Consider the following 19,109-nt stretch of genomic DNA (forward strand, 5'->3'; position numbering starts at 1 on the left):
CAAAAAGAAGTGAAAACTAGAATAAAAGATAGTTGAGACATTAAGTATATATAATTTCAAAAGTTAGCTGAAACATAACCATTTTAAAAATTGTTAATTTTTTGTCTTAGAGACCCTTTGTTTTATACAAAAAGAAAAGTTTAAAAATGTATTGCTTATAATATCATATATTAATCTTTTAAAATTTACTTTAATGTCTACTTATTCTTTTTTTTTTTTTTTGTCAGTTTTGTGTCTTGAACGCAGGGTAACGGGTCTGTGTATGAGCTTTTTCTCTCAAAGCTAGTCCTCTACTACTTTGGGCCAGAGTACCTCTTTCAGATTTTCTGTGGTTAATTGGAGATGTTTCTCACAGATCTTCCTGCATATCCGGCTTCTTTGAACCGTTATCTTCAGATCCCAGACTCCTGGGAGGTAGCATGTGTCTGATTTACTTCACTGTTAACATACAGAGGGTTGCAATTACATATGTTAGGCAATGAGAACATTTCCTTTTGTACAGTGTTTCCTCTTCTCTTGCTGTCTCCCAGATTCAACCTTATATATCAATTTTATGTCAATTTAAAAATATTTTCTTCACTATATATTCCTGCGTTTCGGTATTAAGCTCTTTTGAATGTTTCAGAATATTCCCTAAAAATTTGAGAAGGAATGATATCTTCAAGTTACAACAATTGTATAGCACAGTACATAGCACATACTGATTTTTTAAAATATGGATTTCTGATTCATTAAAAAAATTCTTATAAACATGTACTTCTCTGCTCCTATTCAAACTTTTACAACCCATTACAACAGACACAGTGGTCCAGAGTAAAGAGGTTCTGGCATCCTGTGTTCAGATGTCTAATTGATGGGAGACGTTCCAGACTAAACACATTGTTTTAACTCCAATAAAGTTAACTCTTCATAAGAAAGGCCTTTTGTAACATCGTGAGAATATTCTTCTTGGATCATTTTCATTGACCACTAATCTATCATGATCCTGAGCTTTGACATATAAATCCCTACATACATATAAGGACTTAAATTTACTCTCCTATCTGGAGGTGATGTTGGTCACATAAGCCTTTTGTCTCACCTACCTTACACCTCAATGCCCAACTGCATTTTAGTTTGACACACTTCAAGTGCTCCTTCTTGTCTTTGTTCTCAAAAATCATAAAATAGGTCTTCCAAACACTCTAGATTCTCTTGTTGGAAGAGAATAACACTCATTCAACATCAAAGGTTAGTTGTGAAGGAAGCTTTATCTTTGTATTTTATAAAAAGAAACTCTTCATGTTACAGAAACAATTATTTAGTTGTTCCATATAAAGTTGGTTAAAAGCTTTAGCTCTGCTGACCTCTATAATAATTTTGATACCTAATTTTAGTATGCACACTATTTTTTTTTTTTTTTTTTTGGCCAGTCCTGGGCCTTGGACTCAGGGCCTGAGCACTGTCCTTGGTTTCTTTCCGCTCAAGGCTAGCACTCTGCCACTTGAGCGACAGCTTGAGCCACAGCGCCGCTTCTGGCCGTTTTCTGTATATGTGGTGCTGGGGAATCGAACCTAGGGCCTCCTGTATCCGAGGCAGGCACTCTTGCCACTAGGCTATATCCCCAGCCCCGGTATGCACACTATTTAAGCCTCTAACTTTTCCTTTGTATTAAACTGTATGACATTTTCTAAGGATTAACCAGCTAGTTTTGTAGGAGAATGGATTGACACAAATAGTTTGGGTATAAAATTCCTGGGAGGGATAAATTCTCACATTCCACTATCATCTCACAATCATCTCTCTGGTGGTAAATGGTTTCTAGTCCTTTTTCTTGAACATGATGGATGCTAATATTCACTTGTACGTAAAATTCACATTGTGCAAAATTATAAAAGGTATCTACTTCTAGGTATATTAAATACATTTTCTTGAATGTTTTACAAAAATGATTCCATGGTTTCCTCCTATAGTACAAATTATTGTAACCTGATATGTAGACAAGAAGATGAAACATCCTGCAGTCCTATAAATCACAAAATATTTATGCTACAATGGAGAAAAAATATATGAAGCTATTGGCTTCTAGTGTTTGAATATTTTCTGTTGATATAATTCATCACGATTGTGTTTCTTGCTTTTATGTGTACACAACATATGCAGTTGAAATCCCTGGATGTGGAAGAAGGAAGGTGAGAGAAAAATGAAGGCGGATGTAACAAGTTTGACAAGAAATGTACTTATTACCTTTCGTATGTAACTGTAATCCTTCTGTACATCACTTTGACAATAAAATTAAATTAAAAAAGAAATCATTTGAGTAAAAACACAAATAAAAATATATTCCTTAAGTAATACTTACTGTTTTGGTGACTCTGACTGGTTTAATCCATGCCATTACCCATGGTTTTTTAAGCTGTAAAAGCATAAGATCTTTGTTTGTTTGCTGTTTCAAAGTTTAACACACAGTCCATTACTCTCTGTCATCTTATGTTTGTAGGCCACTATTCAAATAGGGATATCAAAACACAATTTAAAGAAATGCTTTGCAGTGTTTACAGGAAGGACAGGCATCAACCTATTTGCATATATGAATCCAAATAAATATGAAGTTTTAAGGTTCTAAGTTACCCTGCCTATGCCACTTAAAGAAGTATTTACTTGACACTTTGAATGAAACAAGTTACATGAAATGAACACTACTGTGATTTCTTTCCCAGGTGATGGATTATGTACTCTTCTGTGCATACAAATGTTATTCCTACTAGCCATAATTTATCTGTTCTATTTACAATGAATCCAAGGGGACTGGTTGAATTAAAAAAAGAAGAAGAAACAACAAGGGACATAATGGAGATGGCTCTTCTCAATCTAGTAAGTGTTAAGTGATATCCCAAATTAGTATTCAATTTAGAATAAATGAGGTGATTGATAATGGCCTGAAATCAGAGCAAAGACATGGAAGATTTACATGCTCATCATTGATAACGATTGAAGAATAGAAATAATAAAAAATTGTTAGTATTAAAATGGATTTAGAGTAAAAGTACAAATAAATGATTTTTCCTAGGGAAGTGTAGTTTCTTTTAGAGGAATTGGGAATGCATTGGTAGCAAGTTTGACTAAAGTGTCACCTTCAAAAAGTTGGATTATCTTATTTCTTCTCCATAATTGTCCATAATGAATTCATCCAAGTGGACATCCACTTAAACCACCTCATGTACATTTTCTTTAAAAGTTTTCTTCTGTGCAGTTTTCCCTTTTGGCAGTAGTATCCCTAATTTTCTACTTTTATGTTTTCTGAGAATAAAATCATTTTTGTATCATTTATACCACCAATGACAATTTACTGAAATACCAGCTAAATCAGGAATTTAAAGTTTTCTACCTGATTGACAAGAATTGACAGATGAATCAGAGATTACCACTAATGAAATTGAAGGCCTACTGTACAAGTGGTCAGAATGCCTCATGTAAATTGGCAAGATTGGCTCAGTTCTGAACAAGTGAAAGTTCTCTGCATTTGTGTAAACAAACTGATGAAACAGACCATATGTTTGTTGTGCTGTTCTGTGATTTGTACAAATATATGGACATTAATATATTTCTGGATATGATAGTTTGCATGCCTTAAGGGAAGAAATGTCTTTTCTTAAACATGATACTATTTTAAATTTTCTATAGTTTTGTTAAAACAAGAGAGAAATGGAAAAACTATATAGTTTAAAGCAACTGTACAATCATGATGGGCAAGGAAATTGGGAGGGGGGGAACTGAGGGAGGAGGTAACAAGCTGGATAAGAAATGTACTCTCTGTCACCCCATGTTATGGAAACGAGTGTTATATTACTGTTGTAATTGCTTTCAACATGCCATGTGAAACCATAGCTTCGTGTGTTGATGATCCTCTTTTATCCCCTTCCTGGGGTTGTACCTGAGCTATCACTGTACCTCATCTGAGCACCCTGGATACTGTATAGACTGGTATTAGAACTAGGGAAGGGAAAGGGAATATCAAAATTGAGAGACAAAGGATAAAAAGACAAATGACTCCAAAAGCAATACTTGCAAAACAATTTGTTGTAAACTTATGGGAGGAGAGGGAAAGAGAGATAGGGAAGGGGGAATGAGGGAGGAGGTAATAAACAGTACAAGCAATGTACCCAGTGGTACATATACACAATGGAATTTTATGCCTCTATCAGAAAGAATGACATTGTCGCATTTGTAAGGAAATGGAAGGGCTTGGAAAAAGTTATACTAAGTGAAGTGAGCCAAAGAAACATGGACTCTATGGTCTGCCTCATAGGGAATAATTAGCACAGGTTTAGGTAAGTCATAGCAGAGCATCACAAGGCCCAATAGCTATACCCTTATGAACACATAAGATGATGCTAAGTGAAATGAACTCCATGCTATGGAAATAATTGTTATATCACAGTTGTAACTACTTTCAACGTCCCATGTGTATATGTAGCTTCTATTATTGATGATGTTCTTCTATCACCTTCCTGTGGTTGTACCTACACTATCTCTGTAATTTTATCTGAGTATATTGGAAACTGAGTATACTGGTATTGGATGTAGGGAATTGAAAGGGAATACCAAATTTGAGAGACACAGGGTAAAAAAAGACAAACAACTACAAAAGCAATACTTGCAAAACTGTTTGGTGTAAGTGAACTGAACGCCTCCCGGGGGCGGGGGGAGGGAAAGGAAAGGGGAAGGAGAGAGCGGGTATGAGGGACAAGGTAACAAACAGTACAAGAAATGTATCCAATGCCTAACGTATGAAACTGTAACCTCTCTGTACATCAGTTTGATAATAAAAATTTGAAAAGAAAAAGAAATGTACCCAATGCCTAACGTATGAAACTGTAAAAAATAATAATAATAACAAATTAATTACTCCAATAAAAATTTTTTTTTAAATGTACTCTCGGGGGTTGGGAATATGGCTTAGCAGTAGAGTGCTTGCCTAACATGCACGAACCCCTGGGTTCAATTCCTCAGTACCACATAAACAGAAAAAGCTGGAAGTGGCACTGTGGTTCAAGTGGTAGAGTGCTAGCCTTGAGCAAAAAGAAGTGCAAGACAGTGCTCATAACCTGATTCCAAGCCACAGGACTAGCAAAAAAAAAAAAAAATGTACTTCCTGCCTTATGTATGAAACTGTAACTCCTCTCTACATCACTTTAACAATAAAGATATACAAAAATATACAACAAAAAGAGAGAGAAGTGAAGAACAAATCGACAGATGACCCTCAGCTACAAAGTTTGATTTTCCTGTTTCTCTTTGTCAATTACATCTTGGTCCATGTGGGGAACTTTGTTATCTTTCACAGACTGCTGGACCCATGCCTCCAGACCCCAAATGTATCTTCCTTTTCAATTTCTCCTTTTTAGAAATTTCATTCACCACAGTTGGTATCCCATGCCTTTGACCAGCATTCTCACTGGAGACAAAACAATCGCCTAACATGGAGAATTGTCAACTGTCCTTTTTTCTTGTTCGGCCTCACTGACTTTTACTCCCTTGCTGCCATGTCTTATGAATGCTACCTGTCCATCTGCAAGCCCTTGCATTACCATGAACAGTAAGATGTGATACCAGACTGCTGAGTTGACCTCTTAAAATGTGGTTTTTCTCTATCTCACAATGGAATTCCCATATAACAGTTCTTTGTTCAATCATTTCCTTTGCTCAGTACACAAAGTGAGTCAAAGAAATGCTAATCCCTGAAATTCTCCCCTATAATCAACTGTATATAACATGCTATTTTTAAGAAATAATTTTTCAGCAAATTCCACCCTTCTCCCACTTGCTGTCTTCAGGAGAAAGCAAAATCCTGCACATTTTTAAACATGAATAGAGACTCAATGTCTAAGCAATGAATAACTTTTGTAAGTTTTGGTGAAAGGATACCACCACATGGTTCAGGCAGAAAAAAGTTTATTTGGGAGAGCCAAATTGCCAGACTGACTGCAAAAGGAGAGTGCAACAGCATTATCAAATTAAGCAATGGCACAAGATTATAGAGATGATGTCATTGGTGGGTGGCGCTAAGATTGGCACCAGGTCACTTAGTTTCTGAAAAGGCAGAGTTTTGTTTCTTACATAAGTACAAGCAGGAATCCCTTGCTTAAATCATGTATTCCCATACATTCCAGCCTTTTGTTAGTAGAAAGGGGCAAAGAAACCTTTTCTTTGGCTACTTCCAGCTGACAAGGGGCATTGACCATAAGGGTAGAAGACAGAGATGTGATCCAGTCTGGGAGAAGGCAGCAGTAATGGTTCCTTGGTGGTGAACACTGGTATACATCTTGTATACATAGTGGTATACAGGCAATTCTAGAGTTTGGTGATCATGTCCCTAACTACTCCTGGTTGATTAACATCTGGCAACTGAGTAGGGGAGCTTATGATGGACTGATTAAAAATAACCAGCTGGAACTTAGGGCTGGATTGGAGTGGTTTATGGGACTGGTAGGAGGCCTTTATCATTTTCTGGACTAGATGTCTGCACTATAGAGTATGGATAGGAGACCCAGGATGGTGCCAGGGCAAACTATCCTGAATCCAAGACTCACTTGAAATAGAATTAGCAGGTAACAAAGTCAAGAATGTATGTTCCTGTCCAGTGAGAAGAAACACAGTCATGAATATTAGATAAGCATGCTTATGAATGATTTTCTTTTGACCTCCTAGCTCTGCTTAAATTTGAAAGGGCAAGCACAAATTGACTCCATTTGGGGTCTGACACCACCCCCTCTTCTCTATGCAGTTGTCCTAATTGCCTCTGTGTGGACTCTTGTTTCCAGGACTAGCTTTGTCCTGGTAGGTCTAAGGAGGTCTCTTCTTGTTAGAATGATGTCCTATTTGGTGTTTTTGCTCATTGCTGGGATAGCATATACCAGTTGACTGAGTCCCATGTTGGAGGGAGGGGGTGATTGACAGGTTAAGTGAGACTGACAGATTAACTTTTGTTATTTCCAATAAAGCTACAAGTAGAGCAATTGAAATCGTTTTGAAGCAGGGCATATCTGGAATTTATTAAGAATAAAAGTTAAATTTGACCAGTGAATACTTGTATGGGTTATTTATCCCTCCGTGGGTTAGAGTGTAAATGCTGCAGAGGATCCAGTCTGTAATAACAAAACTCAATAGTGAACATGATGAGAATTTTGAAACAACAACTTTTAAAACAATCTAGTTAATTTTTAACTGAATATAGTGGCACTGCCGACCAAAAAAAAACAAAAAACAAAAAACAACCCGAAAACGAGAGGCAAACGACTGATAGAGTTTCAAGGTTGTATTGGACAACAGACTTGCTACGTTATTCCAAGAAGGAATGGTTGCAGCGGTGGTGGACAGAACTGGGCAAAATTTAAACAAAATGTAATGGGCAGTCAGGGGTCACCTTACGTGGGTTGTGGGAATTGTTAGTGGAATCATGTTCTGAGAAGGAATGTAACAGACTATTGCCACTGGTGTAGGGATTTGTTTACCACACTGGAGAAATGGTACAACACTGGGGAAATAGAAACTTAACAGACTTTTGTCAACAGGTAGGAACCCAGGGTGGGGACATTCCAGCATTGGCAAGCTGACTCTGGGACCTTAGAACTTTTTTTTTCCTTCCATTTCTTTATTGTTAAAGTGATGTACAGAGGGGTTACAGTTTCATACCTAAGGCAGTATCCAAACTGTTACTTTAGAACTCGTAAAATAAGTTGCCTATATTTCTAAAGATAGAATGGTTATGAAATTCCTTGTTAGTAGTCACTTTTATGTTACTTTAATATCAATATTATTCTGAACACCATAATATTTATGCACACAACAACGCAACACATAAATGGCTTTGGATGGTATCCATTCTGATTTACTAATTCCAGAAACAACTGTGAAAAACAATCCAACACCAAGATTCTGAAGCTGAAAGTGTATGCTGCCTTGGGTGTAACTTCTAGATAATATCTCTGGCTGAAATCAAAAGTGCAAGACATACTGAAAAATCACCAAAACTTAGGGTCAAAGTACCATACACTGAAGAACCACAATAGTTTACATTAATAGAGTATGCATTTTAAATGCAAAAATATACAAGTAGCCAAGTTGTATTCAATGAAATGTTGATTCTTTACAAGTGGAAATAAAAATCAGACAACACTGACATTTTAGATTTATTTAAGATTTTCACTGTATAAAAAAGGCTTATATTTGACAGACTATCTACCCAAAGAATAGAAAAATGTATCAACCACTGCACAGAAATAGGGGTAAAATTTAAATTAAATCAATGCTACAAGTTTCTCGAAAAAATCTTTTATTGGTGAAATTAGAACTTGTTAATTAAGACAGTAGTGATAGGTATGTTTTCTACCATTTCCTTGGGATGCAATACAAACTAATATTCAGCTGTTCATATTCTTTGTTATGGACATTTGTTTAATTTTTATTGACTATAAAATTTTTGATGAAAGTGAACTATACAAAAAGGGAGGGGCAGGGACAGAGTAAGATAACAAATGACACTGTAAGAAAGGAAATGTGCTCATTACCTGCCTCATGTAATTGTAATACTTCTGTACATCACCTTTAAAATAACAATAAATAACAATTTTAAAACATTACAAAGAACATAATATTTTTAATCAGATCAATTCTACATAATCAGTGTATACATCCGAACACAGCAAAAGTTCTGGAAATAGCTAATAGGTATTGCAAATAGTTACTAACGTATCAATTCCATATGTCAGATAAAAGATACTCAACTTGTTATTCAGTGGTCATATATAGGAATAACCTATACTATATACAACCTGCTTAATAATAAATAGTACAGAGCAAATTTCACATGACTGTTGCACCTGACGCAATCAACGGGAGACAACGTATTACCTATAAAAATGTGTCAATGTCCTTTTAAATAACACAGCACATGGTTAGAGTGCCTTTATATTTCCAAAGTTTCTATTACTTAATTCGATTCCCTAATAATCCTAATGTCTTACCCAAAGGTGCAAGCAAAAATCTCTGTATTCTTTGCAATGAGATGAGGCTAAAATGGAGCACAAGCTGACAACCAGGCCTTCTGACTTTTAGAACACATTCTTCCATACCACTTCAGAAATGTTACAAACGACAGCTCCAGTACTTCAGCAACACCAGTCTTTCTAGTTTTGAAAACAGTCTCTCACCTCTCACCAGGAATATTCTGCTTTATTATGTAATAATAATTTTAACATTTGCCCCCAGTGTTTCAGTCTAGCTTAGGCTGCTTTGAACTTCTATCTTCCTGCCTCAGCCTCCTGAGTGCTGGGATTATAGACTAATCTGAGCTGCCAAATCTGTCTTAACACAATTTTCAGCTCTGAAAAATGATTAAAATATACTTTGGTACAAATTTTATCAGGCTAGCCAACTGTGACTTTGCATGCTGTATTCAGCTGGGGTTAGACCTAGTTTGGCGTTTTGCCCAGATGGGTCCAATTTACAACTACTTTTTAAGAAATCCTACAGAACTTCATTTACAGATTGAATTTCATAGTACAAAATGAACCAGCACCTAGGTGAAGGAGCTCCAGAGGCCATAAACATAGTGTATCTGTTCATATTCTTAAGGAGAAAAATTATTTTTGAAACAATACAATGTGAACATGAATATAAATAATTTTTATGAGCCTTTAAAAGGATAACAGCCAACCTTGATCTGATACATTATTTATAAAACCTTGTTTTACATTAAATCTTTATTATTTTATAATACTTGAAAATAATATTACACCTAAGATCATGAAAATACTTTAACCCTTGAACAACTGGCTCCAGGGTTAGGGTAATCACATCTATACCCAGTCAAATATTTATGTGCAAAGTTTGACTTCCAAAGGATTGACCATTGATAGATTGCAGTTAATCAGCAGTCTTCATAATAACACAGACAGGCCAATTAACATATATTTTCCTTCCTATATGTACCAAGTATGGTGAAAAATACATGAGAACAGGGAGAGATCACTCTTTTTGCAGCATGCAATTTAATGAAGAGACAAATTCTCAGGAGCAAGTAACTCACATCCAGGGTATTTTAAGAGGCTTCTTGCCAACACTTGAATTCACTGAAATAACCACAGGAGGTGGCTACAGAACTATTCTATCCATACAGTAGATACTTCCATTCACTTCATGCACCTTCCTATTTATGTTTCTTCTCTACTAAGAATGATGGCATGTAAAGCCTGTAACTGTGTAAAGTCTACTAAATTTTCATTCTTAAAAATTTGTAATATTTGCAATGGATTTGTGCATATTGCATGATTAAACATTGATTGAACTCAACAATAACAATCCTGGGTATAGTGTTGAACTCCATCAGCTACATGGGAGGCAAATACAAGTCAATTTGAATTTCTGGGTCAACATGTGGGAGACCATATCTGAAACAGCTCTACCAAAACCAATCAGTCAACAAATCAACAAAATCCAGAACAGTGAGCTGATGATTCAAGCAGTAGACTATCTGCCTAGGAAGGAGGAGGACTTGATTTCAAATCCCCAAACTACCAAAATAATGAAACAAAATAGGAGGATCAATTCTTTCTTTCCATGTCATCTATTTATGTGGTGTATATATTTACTTTATACTAGAATGTTCTGTGGCATAGTAATTATTTTTCATCTTTACAGTTCTGCCTAGTTGATAGAATAAAACTTATAGTATTTAATTTCTTTACAGAGAATTTATAGATAAATACAGTGAACAATTAATTTTTGTTTTGTGGTAATAATGTATTAGAAATTGTTTGGTCAAATTGCAAGAAAGTCCACATAATGTTGTGTAAAATAGTTGAGTGCTTGACACCATTGTCTATGAGAATATGTGTTTCTGTTTGGATCTTTAAAAATACATTGAGCATTTCCCATAATCCTCTGTATCACACCAAGATGATAATCAAGAAAACAGAGCCAAAATACTTGCTCTGTTGAACTCATGGGTATGATTTGAAGAAAACTGATTCTCTCTCTCTCTCTCTCTCTCTCTCTCTCTCTCTCTCTCTGTGTGTGTGTGTGTGTGTGTGTGTGTGTGTGTGTGTGTGTGGTGTGCCAGTCCTGATCCTTGAACTCAGGGCCTGGGCTCTGTTCCTATGCTTTTGTGCTCAAGGCCAGTGTTCTACCAGTTGGGCCCCAGCTCTACTTTTGGTTTTCTTAGTAGTTAATTGTAGATAATTGTCTCACAGCCTTCCTGCCTAAGCTGGTTTTGAACCATAATCTTCAGATCTCAGCCTCCATAGTAACTAGGATACCAGGCCACTGGGGCCCTTCTGAAGACTGTTCTTTAAAAAAAAATGATACATTAGAGTTGAGGTACTTACTGAGTATAGTAACTAGTTATTCTTGACACAGGTTAATAGTTCTCAATGACTCTTGAGAATTATTTTCTTGTTTACAATTGTGGAGAATAAAATGTTCTGTGAGAAAAGAAAAGAAAAGAAAAGGGAAGCTTAAAACGTATTAAAGACTTATGCTTGCAGGAGAACGAAAGCAGCAATTTCTAAGAAAGTATATAGAAAGGTAGATATCACACCATTTGCTATTCATTCTTGTGCTCTGCACCATTAGGAGGCTAAAACTTTGTACTAGTTGAAAGTGTTTGAACATCAGTTGGTATAACAATATCTTTACAGATCATAATTTCTTTTAAAAAAGAAGTATCAGATAGGAAAAAATTCAGCCAATAATCTATTTTAGGAAATAACCTCCTAGAGGAAAATAGAGGATCAGCTTCACTGTCGTTCTATGCCACTACTTACATTGTTTGTCTCATAGGGGGGAAAAATACCAAAATCAGTATAGTATAAATTCAAGCAACAAAAATAATATATTTCAGAGCAAAATTCTTTTTAAAATTTGCACATACTTTAGTTGATTTTACTCATAAATTCAAAGAGATGTTTTAATAATGATTTTTGCTTTGAACATGTTTCTTAGTCACAAGAGGAATTTAGAGAGATATTATGACTCCTCTTTACTTGAAATAAATTTTCATTTCAATAGCAGATTTTTAGCAAATTTACTAATTCTATGTAATGAATGGACAGATGATTGTTCTTGATAAGAGAAACCATAGAGATCATGTTTTTATCAAAATTTCATTAGAGTTACAAGAGTAAAGACTTTTGATATAGTGAGAAAGTTTAAAACAGAATTTAACTGAAAGGGATGTTGGTGCTACCCACATGTCTAACTGAAGGAGGGAAATGAGACCCTTAGAAATAATTGCTGTAGTTTTTCTTCACCCATATCTTTGGGGCTCCACATTTCACATAATCCCATTCCTCTACTTGAAGAAAAGACCATCCTGTGGACCATGCTCTTGTAGGCTTGCTTCACTTGCTGACTGAGTAGTGTGTAGATGAAGGGGTTCAGGAGAGGAGCCACAGAGGTGTTGAGCACAGCTACTCCTTTGCTCAGTCACCCTTCTCCCTTGCTGAAGGCTTAATGTACATGAAGATGCAGCTGCCATAAGAGCGGGATACAACAATCATATGGGAGAAGCAAGTGGAAAAGGGTTTCTTCCTTTGGCTTGTAGAAGGAATTCTCAGAATTGTACGGATGATATTTGCATAAGAGAGAATTACTAGTGTCAAGGGCATGAAAGTGCTCAATAATGTTAGAGGCACAAAAATCTAATTGTATTACAAGGATGACTTGGAGAAAGACAATGAGGAATCCTGTAAGCCAGCAACTGAAGACCAGAAGCATACAGACCTTGTTGCTCATGATGGTTATGTAATGGAGGGGTTTGCAGATGGCCACATACGGGTCATAGGACATTGCTGTCAGGAGGTAAAATTCTGTCACTCCTGAGAAAACAATCAAAAATAGCTGGGCCATGCAATCATTGTAAGAAATGCTTCTGTCTCCTGTTGTGATGGTGACAAGGAATCTGGGAGTGGAGGCAGATGTGAATGCTATTTCTAGGAATGATAAGCTCTGAAGAAGGAAATACATGGGTGTCTGCAGATGGGGATCTGAGAGGGTGAGGATGATGATGGTCAGGTTTCCTGTCACACTGAGTAGGTAGGTGACAAGGAGAAAGAGCAAAAGCACAACCTGCCACTGAGGGTCATCTGTCAATCCAAGAAGAATAAAGTCAGTGACTGCTGTAGAATTTCTCATGATTTTCTCTCCTTACGTTTGCACCTCTATTCTAACTGTGAAGTGTTGAAGAAATGAGAACAATATTTCAGTAATGACAAATCATTCTTTAAATATCTATCATGATCCTGAGCTTTTGTATATAAAGCCATACTTACATAAAAGGGCTTAAATATACTCTCTTTTTCAAGGTCTTTCTCTGTACGTAGGGGTGGTCTTTGTCACATGCCTCTCCTGTTTCAGCAACCTTACACTTCAATGGCCATTTGTACTTTTAGTTTTATACACTGCAAGTGCTCCTTGCTGCCTTTTTTCCCAAAATCATACAGTATTTTGTCAAAACATTCCTGATTCTTTTGCTGGTAGACAATAGTTATAGTGCAACATTGAAGGGAAGTTTTGAAGAAAGATTTTTTTCTTTGTTCCTGTATTTTATTAAAAAAGAAAAAAACTCTTTATGTTGCATAAAAATCTATTTAATTATTCCTTTTCCCTTTGGTTAAAATCCCTTTAGATATACTGACCTCTATAATAATTTCTACAGGAATTTTTTAGTATGTAAACTACTTAAGTCTGTACCTTCTCATTTGTTTTCTATATTCCTTACAGGTGTCATTGTATTAAACTGCATAATATTTTCTAAGGATTAACCAGCTGGTTTTGTAGGTGAATTGGTTTACCCAAACAGATTTTGTACAAAATTTCTGGGCGGGATAAATTCTAACATTCCACTATCATCTCACAATCATCTCTCAGGTGGCATGCAACTTTTTGTCCTTTTTCTTTAATATGATGGATGCCAAAATTAACTTGTATGTAAAACTCACATTGTGAAAAACTATAAAAAGTGTCCACTTTTAAGTTCATGAAATAAATTTTCTTGAATGTTTTATGAAAATGATTCCAAGGTTTCCTTTTATTGATTATAGTACAAATTATTGTAACTGATATTTAGACAAGAACATGAAAAATCATGCAGTTCTATAAATCACAAAACATATATGCTATAATGGAGAAAAATGTATGCATCCACTGGCTTTCAGTATTTGAATTTTTTCCATTTGTATAATTCATCAAAATTATGTTGGCTGCTTTTACTTGTACATAATGTATGTAATTGAAATCACTTGAATAAAAACACAAATAAAACAAAAATTATGTTCCTTAAATAATACTTACTCTTTTGGTAAACATGACTGATTTAGTCCATGCCATTGCCCAGAGCTTATTAATTTGTATAAGCCTAAGGTCTTTGGAATTTTTTTGAGTTTAATAATCTGTTGATTCTCTTTCATATATTTTTAACTAAACACCTAAATATTGATAGCAAAAGACAATTTAAAGAAATACTTTGGGGGTATGAGGGACAAGGTAACAAACAGTACAAGAAATGTATCCAATGCCTAAAGTATGAAACTGTAACCTCTCTGTACATCAGTTTTATAATAAAAACCTAAAAAAAAAAAAAAAAAAGGGGTGGCTGGGGATATAGCCTAGTGGCAAGAGTGCCTGCCTCGGATACACGAGGCCCTAGGTTCGATTCCCCAGCACCACATATACAGAAAACGGCCAGAAGTGGCGCTGTGGCTCAAGTGGCAGAGTGCTAGCCTTGAGCGGAAGAAGCCAGGAACAGTGCTCAGGCCCTGAGTCCAAGGCCCAGGACTGGCCAAAAAAAAAAAAAAAAAAAAAAAAAAGGGTTTGCAAAAAAAAAAAAAAAGAAGAAATACTTTGCAATGTTTACAAGGACAGTCATCAATCCATTTGTATACATGATCCAAATATGAAGTTCTAAAGTTCCCTGTTACCCTACCTATGCCACTTAAAGAAATTCTATCTTGACACTTTCACTGGAACAAATTACATCAAGTGAATACTACTGTAATTTCTTCCCAAACTAATGGATGATGTGCTGTTCTGTGCAGACACAATGTTATTCCTGTTAGCCATAATTTATCTGTTCTATTTACAATGGACCCAAGGGAACTGGGTTGAAGGAATAAACAAGAGACTTCATGGAGATGGGTGTTCTCAACCTATTAAGTCCTAAACAATATCACAAATTAATATTCAATTTAGAATAAATGAAGTGATGGTGGCCTGAAATAAGAGCAGAAGACATCATAAACATGATAAAGACTGAAGAATGGAAATAAAAGAAATTTATAGTCTTCAAGTAGAAATAGAGTAAAAACTATGAATAAATGATATCTCCTAGCAATTTTTTTCCCTAGAGGAATTTACAAATGCAGTAGTGATATTTTAAGATGGTCTGAGTTCTCAGCATCCTGGGTATCTAGAGTTACAGGTGTGAGCCATCGTGCTTGGCAAGAACTGTCTGTTCGAAACCCCAGAAGACTAATGTACTAAACATTGCTATTAGATTATGGAAAAATATCATGGAACAAATTCATTTTGAGTGAGTGGTTCATAAACATAATTTTTAATGTTAAAGGAAGATATATCTTTTTTTTTTTTTTTTTGGCCAGTCCTGGGCCTTGGACTCAGGGCCTGAGCACTGTCCCTGGCTTCCTTTTTGCTCAAGGCTAGCACTCTGCCACTTGAGCCACAGCGCCACTTCTGGCCGTTTTCTGTATATGTGGTGCTGGGGAATCGAACCCAGGGCCTCATGTATACGAGGCAGGCACTCTTGCCACTAGGCCATATCCCCAGCCCCAGGAAGATATATCTTAAGTGATAGAATGTTATTAAAAGCCTTTAAAACACAACTTTCAACATTGATGTAATATATTTTTCACAAGACTTCAGTTTTCAATGTAAAATTCATGGTTTTATAATGCTTAGAAATAATAATGCATCTGAGATCATAAACATAGTTTACTTCTTAAAGAAATCCAGGATTAGCATATACCCAATCTCTCTGGGCTTGACTTATTTCACTTAACCTATTTTTTCCCAGGTCTTTCCATTTCTTTACAAATGGTACAATACCATTTTTAATGGATGAGTAAAATTCCATTATATCTATATATTGATATCACATTTTCTTGATCCATTTGTCTATTGAGAGGCATCTGGACTGATTTCAAATCTTTACTCTGGTGAATGGTACTGCAATAAGCATGGTTGTGCTGATCGCTTTGCTGGTTTGTTATCTTTTGTATAAATTGCCCAGAAGTGGTATTACTGGAAGTAGAAAGGAAGGTATACTTTCCTGGCTGGCCTAGAACTATGATCCTTTGGATTCCAACCGCCTGAGGGGCTTGAAATTTCGGGTGTGAGCCTAATATTGTTAAGAACTAGAAAGATTAGGCTCACACCTGAAAGTTCTTAACAATAAAACCTCCATAGAAATCTCACTCCTGGTTATTTTATGCAAGTGAAATGACAACTTACACTAACACAAACACATCTACAACTCTGCACATATCAGCTCTATTCATAATGCCCACAAACTGGAGAATGCCCTCATGTTCTCTAATAAATGAATAGAAAAAAAGGCATATCATACTACAGAATTCTATTTCAACTGAGAAGAAATGAATTATTGATGTACAAGTCAATATAAATGAGATTTAGATTAATTTTACTAATCAATGCATACAAACCCCAAATCTGTGTTTTGCTTTTATGTGTTTGTATATAGTCGTATCTATAAATAAATATGCTGATACCTTACTACATAAATGTGCATTTGCATACATGGATTAAATGATATGTTCTCAGGTTTCTCATGTCTATTTGTGAATGGGCCCTAGGAAACCTCACCAAAATACCAAAACTAACAGTGGAGCCAATAAGAAGGGAGCAGTCTTTATTCTGAAAGAACAATGACCAAAGCTGAAGAATTAGAGAGAAAAAAGTATTTGATTATGAACTAAAGAACAAAATTAATATTTATAAGTGCAAATTGTGAAAAAGTGATTGAATAATTAATGAGAAATAAAAGGAAGAATACTTTTTCTTACAGAAATGCCTGGGCCCTGGTGACTCATGTCTGTAATCTTAGCTACACAGAAGGCTGAGATATGAAGATCACAGTTTAAAGCCATCCTGGGAAGCAAAGTTCATGAGACTCCTATTTTCAATTGACAATAAAAAAAAGCCAGAAGTGGAGCTGTGGCTCAAGTGGTAGAGCAGAAAACCTTGAGCAGAAAAGCTCAAGGACAGTGTATAGGCCCAGAGTTCAAGACCTCAGCCTAGTGCAGAAAATATACAGACAAAAAGAAGGCCAATTAGTAAATGCAGAACAAATGAGTAAAATACAAAACTCATCTGAAAACACATTAAATTGAGTCTAAGTATCTTGCTGTAGAATGCCAGCTATCATAGAGGATAAAATTTTTAAGATGGAGGTAATATTGGACTATCAGCATATTGTCTTAAATGACTTAGTAACTTATTATTGTCATTGGCACTAGCATACTCTTAAAATATATGATAAACAACAATAACACATTCAATCTTTAGTGGGTTTGTTTATAAAATACATATGAAAATATTAATTTACTTATTAATTTGTTTGACACTTTAGCATATCTAATTATTTATATTCTACTAGTCTTCATTATCTCCTTACAATCCATTAAAATATCTATATAAAAGCAGATTTTGCCAAAAAAATGGAAACACATGAATCCTGTTCATTAAAGATATACCTAATTGTTAAGAATTATTACTAGTGAGTACCAGGGGCACAACAAATAGGGGAAAGACTCAACAAATGGGACTACTACAAATTAAAAAGTTTCTGCACAGCTAAGGACATAGCCACCAAAATAGAAAGACAGCCAACGATATGGGAAAGGATATTTACCAGCACAGCAACAGACAAAGCCTGATATCTGTCATCTACAGAGAACTCAAAAGACTAAGCTCCTCCAAGCCCAATAAACCTATTAGGAAATGGGCAAAAGAGCTAAAGAGAGACTTCACAAGAGAAGACATAAAAATGGCAAAGAAACACATGAGGAAATGCTCAACATCCCTGGTAGTAAAGGAAATGCAAATAAAAACAACCCTGAGATACCACCTCACCCCAGTTAGAATGGCCTATACTCTGAACTCAGGAAACAACAAATGCTGGAGGGGCTGTGGGGAAAAAGGAACCCTTCTCCATTGTTGGTGGGAGTGCAAATTAGTACAACCACTTTGGAGAACAGTATGGAGGTTTCTCAAAAAGCTCAATATAGACCTACCCTATGACCCAGCCATACCACTCCTAGGCATCTATCCTAAACAGCAAAACCCAAGATATCAAAAGATATCAAAAGATATCAAAATGATATCAAAAGATATCATTTGTACTTCCATGTTTATCGCGGCACAATTCACAATAGCCAAAATATGGAAACAACCCAGATGCCCCTCCACAGACGAATGGATCCAAAAAATATGGTACTTATACACAATGGAATACTACATAGCGATTAGGAATGGTGAAATATTGTTATTCGCAGGGAAATGGTCAGAACTCGAACAAATAATGTTGAGCGAGACAAGCCTAGAACACAGAAAACAAAGGGGCATGATCTCCCTGATATATGACTGTTAAGAAAGGGAGACAGAGAGACAGTAGAGACCAAGTCTGTGAATACTATATATGTTCCTGATACACTGTATATTGTATATATGTCTACCTGACCTAGAGAAGGGATAGAAAAACAGAACGTAAGATATCACAAGAAATGTACACACTGCCCTACTATGTAACTGTACCCTTTTTGCACAACACTTTGTAAAAAAATTCTGTGTTCAATTAATAAACAAATAAAAAATGTAATAAAAAATAAAATAAAAAAATTAAAAAAAGAATTATTACTAGAGTCAGAGGCTAGATGACTCCTGCCTGTAATCCATGCTACTCAGGAGGCTGAGATCTGAGAATTGTTGTTTGAAGCCAGCCCTTGTAGAAATGTCTGTGAGACTTATTCTAATTACCAAAAAAGCTGGAGGTGGTTCTGTGGGTGAAGTGGTAGAGTGCCATCCTTGAATGAGAA

At 35.7% G+C, this 19,109-nt stretch overlaps 1 pseudogene; it reads right to left on the reverse strand.

The window, feature by feature from the left end:
* Positions 1-12,234: 12,234 nt before the first annotated feature.
* LOC125348276 lies at positions 12,235-13,173 on the reverse strand (annotated as a pseudogene).
* Between the last annotated feature and the right edge of the window lie 5,936 nt (positions 13,174-19,109).

The sequence above is a fragment of the Perognathus longimembris genome, chromosome 1, assembly GCF_023159225.1.
Source record: "Perognathus longimembris pacificus isolate PPM17 chromosome 1, ASM2315922v1, whole genome shotgun sequence".
NCBI lineage: Eukaryota > Metazoa > Chordata > Mammalia > Rodentia > Heteromyidae > Perognathus > Perognathus longimembris.